This window comes from Gopherus flavomarginatus, unplaced genomic scaffold (genome assembly GCF_025201925.1).
Source record: "Gopherus flavomarginatus isolate rGopFla2 unplaced genomic scaffold, rGopFla2.mat.asm mat_scaffold_35_arrow_ctg1, whole genome shotgun sequence".
Classification (NCBI taxonomy): domain Eukaryota; kingdom Metazoa; phylum Chordata; order Testudines; family Testudinidae; genus Gopherus; species Gopherus flavomarginatus.
The window spans coordinates 5,640,987-5,648,803 of NW_026115064.1; the positions used below are offsets into that span (position 1 = coordinate 5,640,987).

General features: G+C 48.6%; 1 non-coding gene across 1 annotated transcript; it reads right to left on the reverse strand.

Annotated features, from left to right (window-relative positions):
* Window positions 1–766: 766 nt before the first annotated feature.
* On the reverse strand, window positions 767–848 carry TRNAS-GCU (transfer RNA serine (anticodon GCU)). Its single transcript has one exon. It is a non-coding gene; the product is annotated as a tRNA-Ser (tRNA).
* Window positions 849–7,817: the final 6,969 nt, after the last annotated feature.

A 7,817-nucleotide genomic window follows, 5' to 3' on the forward strand; every position in this document is an offset into this window, starting at 1 on the left:
GATCCCAGCAGTGCGGGAAGTTGACAACCTGGAGAGCACAGGCCTGGAATGGGGACCTGGAAGAGTGAATGTGTCCCTCTAAACCCATCAACTGCAGACTAGGCAGGCTTGGAAGGATTGTGTATTTGTTAGTAAATGTCAATTTCTGTGTAAACACACAACCCAATGGCAAAATATTTCCATCAATAATCATCAAAATTGACAGATGGGCAAAGTAAGAAACATGCTGCTTGAGAAATTATCATGTTGTAGGAGCAGCAGTGATCTGTATGCTCTGTATAACCTGTATGCTCAAAAGGTCTGTTAAACTCCCCCAGCTTGTGTCCTTTCCCGCTTTGAATGCCTGTGAAGTGGCTTTCCCACTCTCCTTTGTACCTCCAGTGAATGCCCTTCACCCGGCCCATCTGGCCAGTGGTTCGCTGTGTTACATTCTATTGCACCTCAGGGAGACTGATCTTCATCGCACCGTCCATCGCTGCGCTGTGGGACACTTACCTTAAAGGATCCTGACATCTCCACTGCCAGGCCTGTCCTGGGAGCGTGAGTATGAGTGTGACACCCTCTCCCATCCCTTCTTTTGAGCTTAGCTATCAAGCTAATAAATGTGCTGCTTTCTGCCAAACTCTGGGGGGGAGGGGCATTATTAGTCCTCTCTAAGCTTACTAACTGACCCAATTTTGGGTAACACAAGCAACATTGTTTGATCTGTTATTGTACCAAAGGGGGAGATGGTTGTCTATAAAGGAGGGTGAAGACTAAATGCCTCTGATGAGAATGGGATTTGAACCCATGCAGGCAGAGCATAATGGAGTAGCAGTCCATCACCTTAACCACTCGGTCACCTCATCTGAGCTGTCAAAAAACGGACAGGAGGAGAAATCTAAGGCCGGCAGAGATAGGGACACTAAGGAGTTTTTAAATACTAAGCGAAAGCAGGGTCTGAATGAGCTCCCCTCTCTCACCTAGTGAGGAGCTGGGGAAAGACTTCAGGAACAGACCGTGTTTGCATAGACACACCTACTCTGCCTAGCTATGCAGCATGATGGTGCCGCTTCCCCAAAATGACCAGTTTGGGATGGTCTTGGGTTACAAATGACTTTAGGATTGAGTGGAATGAAATGTTATTCTCCTTCCTGTATGAGTGAAGGGCAGCAGAACATACCTAGTCCGTCCTGATGGAGGGGTAGTTGAGTGAGGAATAGCTTTTACTGGACTGCAGATAAGTGATTGAGGACGTCACCCTAAACCAGTGGTCCCCAAACATTTCACATTGTGCCCTCTTAGCCATGGCTGTGGCCCCTCGGAAGCCACGGTCAAGAACCGGGGCTGGGAGGAGTGGGGCTGTTGCTTGCTGGGGTGAGGGGTGCGGACAGGGGTAAAGGGGTCGACGCCGGGCTGGGAGCCAGAGTCTGAGGCTGAGGGTGGGTTTGGGGAAGAGCTGTGGCAGAGTGGTGCTCCCTCCCTGCCCTCTATGTGGGCTGGCACAGGTCCTGAGGTGCCCCCATGAATGTTCCTCTGTGTCCCCCTAGGAGTCGCACCCCACATTATGGGGACCACTGAACCCTACTCGCTAAGCTGGGGCTAGTGATGCCAAACCCCCGGGAAAGCGAGAACAAGTGTGGGGGCCCCAGCACCAGAACCATGCCCCTACCTTCTGTCTGTGGCTCTACCCCCTTCCACCTATGGCCCCATCCTCTGTCACTTCTGTTCCACCCCTTCCCCCACCAGCCCCACCCTATCACTCCTTTACCCCTGCCCCGCTGTGGCCCTGAGACCAGAGAAGCTCTGTGCCCCTGCTGCAGCCCCCGGGCTGTAGCAGGGAGTGGGAGCTCCTCCAGCCCTGGGGCTGACATAGGGGAGACTTTTCAAGGGGGACCTAACTTGGCCAGGGCCCCTGATCATGGGCCCCATTGTCCCCTTGGCAGTGCAAGGTTTGGGGAGGCTGAGCCCCCTTGTCATAAACAGATAGCTAAGGGTTAATGTTCTTTTACCTATAAAGGGGTAACACCAGTAACCTAAAACACCTGACCAGAGGACCAATCAGGAAACAAGACTTTTTCAAATCTGGGTGGAGGGAAGTTTGTGTGTGAGTTCTTTGTTCTTTGTCTTGTGTCTGTGGCGTCTCGGCTATGAGAGTGATTTTTCTATCTCCTGCCTTTCTAATCTTCTGTTTCCAAGTTGTAAGTACAAAGATAATAAGACAATAAGTTTATATTGGTTTTTTTTGTATTTACATGTGTGTAGTTGCTGGAATGTTTAAATTGTATTCTTTTTGGATAAGGCTGTTTATTCATTTTTTTCTTTTAAGCAAATAACCCTGTATTTGTCACCTTAATACAGAGAGACCATTTTTATGTCCTTTTCTTTCTTTTTATATAAAGCTTTCTTTTTAAGACCTGTTGGATTTTTTCTTTAGTGGGGACTCCAGGGAATTGAGTCTGCAGCTCACCAGGGAATTGGTGGGAGGAAGAAGTCAGGGGGAAAATCTCGTTGTGTTAGATTTACTAGCCTGACTTTGCATACCCTCTGGGTAAGGAGGAAGAGAGATTAGCTATCTTGGTACTTCTATTTCCAGGACTGGAAACAGGGAGCGGGGAGTCCCTCTGTTTAGATTCACGGAGCTTGCTTCTGTATATCTCTCCAGGAACCCAGGGAGGGAACACCTGGAGGGGAGGAGGGGGAAGGGAAATGGTTTATTCCCCTTTGTTGTGAGACTCAAGGCATCTGAGTCTGGGGGTCCCCCGGGGAAGGTTTTGGGGAGACCACAGTGAGCCAGGCACTGTATAAATCCCTGGCTGGTGGCAGCTTTACCAGGTCCAAGCTGGTAACTAAGCTTGGAGGTTTTCATGCTAACACCCATATTTTGGACGCTAAGGTCGAAATCTGGAAAAAAATGTTATGACACCCCTCCCCCCTGAGCCTCCATTACGAGCCGCCTAGGCTACCACTGCTCAGTGTGTGGCCAGTCTCTGTGTTTTCTGCTGCTCGTTCTGGGGAGCCTGGCCGGCCTTAGGGGTGGTGCCCCCCGATAGCCGCCCAGGGCTCCAGGGGTCAAAGGGCACCGTGTGGCAGTGCAAAGGTGCTCACTGCTCTCCCCTGCCCCAATGCTCCTCCATGGGTCCATAGAGGTTTGAGGGGAGTAAGGAGCAACCCTATGTGCTCCATGCGTCCTGGTCACTTTTCCCACTTGGGCTGTGCTGTGAGGGGAGCATCAGAAGCTGCTGCTCTCTGCCCTCCCGCTATGCAGCCCGGCTGAGGAAAGTGACCTGGATGCAGGGAGCTCGGATGATCTCACTTCTTGCCCCCACATCCCACAGCCCCTAGGGGTGCCCAGATGAGCAGCGTTCCAGGGAGGAGTGGGGGGGCAGCAATGCCAGCTGCTCCATGCTCACAGGTCAGTCTCCCCATGTGGGTGCAGGAGGGGGTGCAAGGGTTTCTGTGATGCCTATTCTATCAATATCGTCACTCAATACCAGGCACTCAAATTCACCAGTCTTAGTACTTAGACGTTTAGCGTTTGTATTTAAGCACTTCTAAAATGTGTCCCATTTTAGCTGTCTGCTATTACATGATGTAATTGAGGGAGACTCTTTCATTTCACTGTTTCTCATCAGAACCTACCTGTACATTGTCATCTTCCATCCTCTCCACCTTACTAGGCTATAGAGAATCCCTGTGAATAGTTCCTCTCCTAACGGATGTCTCTGTCTGAACCCTGTGCTCCTCAGCGCCTGTCGGCTTTCCCCAGCTCTGGGGCTGTGTCTACACCGCGCACCTTACCACGGTGCAGCTGTGCCACTCTAACCATGCCATTGTAAGGTGCGCTGTGTGGCCGTCCTTATCGCTGAGAGAGAGCTTCCCCGGCAACAAAGCCAAACTACCTCCAATGAGGGGCAGGAGCTTTGTCACCGGGAGCACAGCTCCACTTATGATGCGCTGTTCACGCTGCCGCTTTTCATGGCTCAAATTTTGGCATTCGGGGAGTGTTTTTTCTCACCGCAGAGAGACAAAATTTTTAGCAACAAAAGCCGAAATTAAAAAAAAACTCCTCTGCAACCTATTTAATTTTACCTTTATACAACCTTTATACTGCCTCCAGTTCTGGTATCCTCATTTGAAAAAGATGTTGTGAAATTGGAGCTAGGGCAGCAAAGAGCCACCAAATGTTCTGGAAAAAAATGGAGAAAAATGCCTTCCAGTGAGCTATTGAAAGAGCTCAACCTGTTTAGCTTATCAAAAGAAAATTGAAAGGTGATTTCATTGAAATGTTGAAGGGCCTTAATGGAGAGAAAAGATTGAGTATTTACGGGCTCTTGAATGGAGCAGAGAAAGGCATAACAAGACCCAATGGCTGGAAAGTGAAAAGAGACAAATTCATATTACAACTGAGGCACAATAGTCAACAGCGAGGATGATTCACCACAGGAGCAAGCTACCAAGGAAAGTGGTGGATTCACCATCTCCTGATGTCATTTAATGAAGACTAGATGCCTTTCTGGAATGTGTTTGCCCCCAAAGTAGCTGTTATGTCATACAGGAGGCCTGTGATATGCAGGTTAGATGCTCTAATGGTGTCTTCTGACCATGAAGTCGACTAATTTCTGAAAAACTGAGTGTAGCATTGGGAGCAGCGTCTGATGTTTTCCTGTCTAGCCGGCTTGCTGCCTAGAACGAACGCTCCTTGAGTGGGGTGATCCACAGGGAGTAGCTCAAACCTCCAAAGTGCCTGGCCAGGGGCAGGACATTAGCCCAGCAAGGGAGGGGTGTGGCAGTGACATCACAAAGGCCTTTTGCAGGACCTCAGACTATTGGTCAAAGGTGGTGGGGAGGTGGTGACCTCACAGAGAGATGCTGACATCAGCCAGGCAGGACAGGGGCGAGTGGCCAGGGAAACCTCAGAGACCTCTGTGGCTTTGCTTCAGCACGTTTCCTTCTCCAGGTCTCTCTTTGAGGACTGAGAGATTATTTGGGGTCATGGACGTGAGCGCCAGGAGGAACCTCTTTCGAGTTTCCTCCTTCCCTTGTAGTGATTTTACTAGAAAATAGCCGTCCCTGTTTAGAAGGTAAGAGCCTCCTGGAGGTTTGAAACCTGTTCAGTCTGATCTATCTGGTGACAAGTGAATTCTAGGCATGGAAAACACGAGCTTAAGGAGGCAGAATTTTATTGCGCACCTGGCATTTTGTCCCTTAGAATCACTGGGGACATTAGGGTTTGTCCTTTTTGTTTCACCTCTTCCTCCATCCCTCCCTCCTCTTCTTCTCTTGCTTCTTTTGTCCTTTCTCCTGTTCCCTTCCCAACAACAGGACGGAGGTGTGTGTGTGTGTGTTGCAGGGAAGTCCTCTGCATCTCCCACTATGGAAGGTCCACCCAAAAATGTGGGACTGAAATAGTGCTGGGGCAGCGATCCCCACCGGTGACCTGGGCCATCCTTTGGGCTCTCTGGTGAGAACCCTCGGCCTCCCGTCCTCCGTCTCTACCCTGATTGGTTGAGCAGGGGGATATTGACAGGGAGGAGACTCAGGTCCTTGTTGTTCTCTTTTAAGATCAAGTAAATAAGTCAGAACCAGTTCTATCTTTGATTAATTTTGCTGCTTCTCTGCATTAATTGTCTCTGAGCAGTTGATGATTCCCTCTAATATTGCAGTTCTCCTCAAATACTTGCTGAATAATTACTGTCACTGTTGTTGGTCTGGAGCTCATCTGAGAGCACAGTATTCAGGTCATTCAATGTCTGAAATTCAAGATCCGATGGTTTGTTTGAAAATCAGGGCTCTTCGGTCCTATTCCCAACACTGCCTCTGACGGGCTGTGTGACCTAAGACAAGTCAATTCTCCTTTCTCAGCCTGAGCTTCTCCCTCTTTCAAGTAGGGATAATAATGATCCGCTCTTACCTACCTCATGGTGGGTGAAGGATGCGGATCCATTTGGGAGTGTCACTAGAAGTAGTGCATAATATGAAGTTTCCCAGATTATGACATAATAGATTAGCTGAAATCGTCTATTTTATTTGTATTTTTTTATTTTGAAATTGTTAATAGTAGCAACGACTTAGCTCAGATTGAAGCATCTTATCTAATGGTTGAGATGTAAGTGTCTCCTCTTTGTGTGCGAGGAGACAATTCAACACACTCTGACAAAGAGGAGATGCTTTTGTTTTGCAACAAAATATTTTTGCAAAGATCTTTCATCCCACTTGTTATGATTTTGAGAAACAAACTGGTTTAGTCTAAATGGGATTTTCGGACAGAAACGGTTTGAATGAAATTTTCCCACCATCTCGATTCCTGGGCTCTGGGGTGTTTTCATCTGTTAGAACAGGAGTCAGAACTGGTTGCTTCTCTTTCTGGCTCTGCCATCGCCTTGTTGTGTAGGCCTTGGGTAGGTCACTTCCCTTCTCCCATCTGTCCAATCGGAACAGGAACAGTTCTCGAACTATGGGCAGTTTAGAGCCCAAGTGAGATAAGGGGTATTAAAGCCCTCTGGGAAGGAGAAAGGGGAGTTTCACAGTGTTTAGCACCAAGGAATTCTAAAGTTTGCTAAAATGTCTAGTCTGTGGAAACAAGAAATGGTCGGGGCCAAACTTATTAACCACTGCCTTTCTAAAGCCCATTCAAAGATGTGAGTCCCTATCTTTTAGGTACCTGTGGTTCTTTGCCAGCAGCAGAGAAGAGGTTCCTGCCTCCGTTTTTGTGGCCTTAACAAACCAGGTGTTGTGCCCCAGTTCTCGTCTGAGACCCCTGAAAAAGAACATCTTCCCATCCATGAACAAGACAGGACCTATCTTTCAAAGGGGAACAAAAAGTCCTCTGGGACTTACAGACTAGCTAGCCTGACTGCCATAGCTGGAGAGATCCTGCAATACATTCTTAAACACTCAGTTTGTCAGCAGCACCTACAGGATGATTTGGTTCTTCTGACTAGTGAGCGTGGAATTGTCAAGAACAAATCATTCCAAACCAATCCTCTTTCCTTCTTTGGCAGGGTTCTGGGCCTGGTAGAGGTGAGTAAACAATAGATGGGGTCTAGCTTGGTGTTACTAAGGCTTTCGACACAGTCCCATAGGACATTCTCAGAAGCAAACGAGGGAAATGTAGTCCAGCTGCAATCAGTGTAATGTGAGTGCAGAGCTGTTTGAAAGCCAAGACTCCAGGAGCCCTTCTCCATGTTTAGCTGCCCAACGGGGAGGGTGAACCTAGTGGGTCTGGCAGGGATCAGTCCGGTGTCAGGTACTATTCTATATTTTCATGAATGATTTGGAAAATGGAGTGGAGAGCATGCTCCTAAAGTTTACAACTGACACCAAGCACTTTGGAGCACAGGATTGAAATTCAAAACACCTTTAACAAATTGGAGACTTGGTCTTCTTGAGCCAAACTCCATGGTTAGGGCTCTCTCTCTACACTGGGCTGAAGTAAAACCCCAGAGCCAAGCACTCCTCCTGGGCAGTGAGCTCCGACCTTGAATGGTCAGATGCTGCTTAGCACTGTCAGAGCAGCTTTTGCTGGGGGATTCTCCCAGCACTTTCCAATAGCGGGAAGGTATGAAATCCCCATTTGACTGCTGGGGACAGAGCCCGAGAGTGGGGAGCAACTTGCCCAAAGTCCCCAGGAAAAGGAAAACAACCAGCAGAGGAACCAATAGGAAACCCAGCAATGGAACTCAGGAGTCCTGGGGGTGTGCTGTGGTGACCAGATGTCCCAATTTTATAGGGACAGTCCGAATTTTGGGGTCTTATCTAGGATCCTATTACCCCCCACGCCGTCCCGATTTTTCACACTTGCTGTCTGGTCACCCTAGGGTGTGCACATGTGTGGG